Source organism: Arachis ipaensis, chromosome B6, assembly GCF_059453495.1.
Source record: "Arachis ipaensis isolate K30076 ecotype BB chromosome B6, ASM5945349v1, whole genome shotgun sequence".
Lineage (NCBI taxonomy): Eukaryota > Viridiplantae > Streptophyta > Magnoliopsida > Fabales > Fabaceae > Arachis > Arachis ipaensis.
Window position 1 is genome coordinate 39,336,570 of NC_142441.1, and position 831 is coordinate 39,337,400.

An 831-nucleotide genomic window follows, 5' to 3' on the forward strand; every position below is an offset into this window, starting at 1 on the left:
ATGGACTTCCATCTAAAGATCCTTTTCAGTTCTTAACTGAATTCTTGTAGATATGTGATACTGTTAAGACTAATGGAGTAAATCCTGAAGTCTACAGGCTCATGCTTTTCCCTTTTGCTGTAAGAGACAGAGCTAGATTATGGTTGGATTCTCAACCCAAAGACAGCCTGAACTCTTGAGATAAGCTGGTCACGGCTTTCTTAGCCAAGTACTTTCCTCCTCAAAAGCTGAGCAAGCTTAGAGCTGATGTTCAAACCTTCAGACAGAAAGAAGGTGAATCCCTCTATGAAGCTTGGGAAAGATACAAACAGTTGACCAAAAAGTGTCCTTCTGACATGCTTTCAGAATGGACCATCCTGGATATATTCTATGATGGTTTATCTGAGCTATCAAAAATGTCACTGGACACTTATGCAGGTGGATCCATTCACCTAAAGAAAACGCCTGCAGAAGCTCAAGAACTCATTGACATGGTTGCTAATAACCAGTTCATGTACACTTCTGAAAGGAATCCTATGAATAATGGGACGCCTATGAAGAAGGGAGTTCTTGAAGTTGATACTCTGAATGCCATATTGGCTCAGAATAAAATATTGACTCAGCAAGTCAATATGATCTCTCAGAGTCTGCATGGAATGCATGCTGCATCCAACAGTACTCAAGAGGCTTCTTATGAAGAAGAAGCTTATGATCCTGAGAACCCTGCAATAGCAGATGTGAATTACTTAGGTGAACCTTATGGAAACACCTATAACTCATCATGGAGAAATAATCCAAATCTCTCATGGAAGGATCAAAAGCCTCAACAAGGCTTTAATAATGGTGGAAGAA

At 40.1% G+C, this 831-nt stretch overlaps 1 non-coding gene across 1 annotated transcript; it reads right to left on the bottom strand.

The window, feature by feature from the left end:
- Window positions 1-233: 233 nt before the first annotated feature.
- On the bottom strand, window positions 234-341 carry LOC148555223 (small nucleolar RNA R71). The gene has a single exon (XR_015887287.1). It is a non-coding gene; the product is annotated as a small nucleolar RNA R71 (small nucleolar RNA).
- Window positions 342-831: the final 490 nt, after the last annotated feature.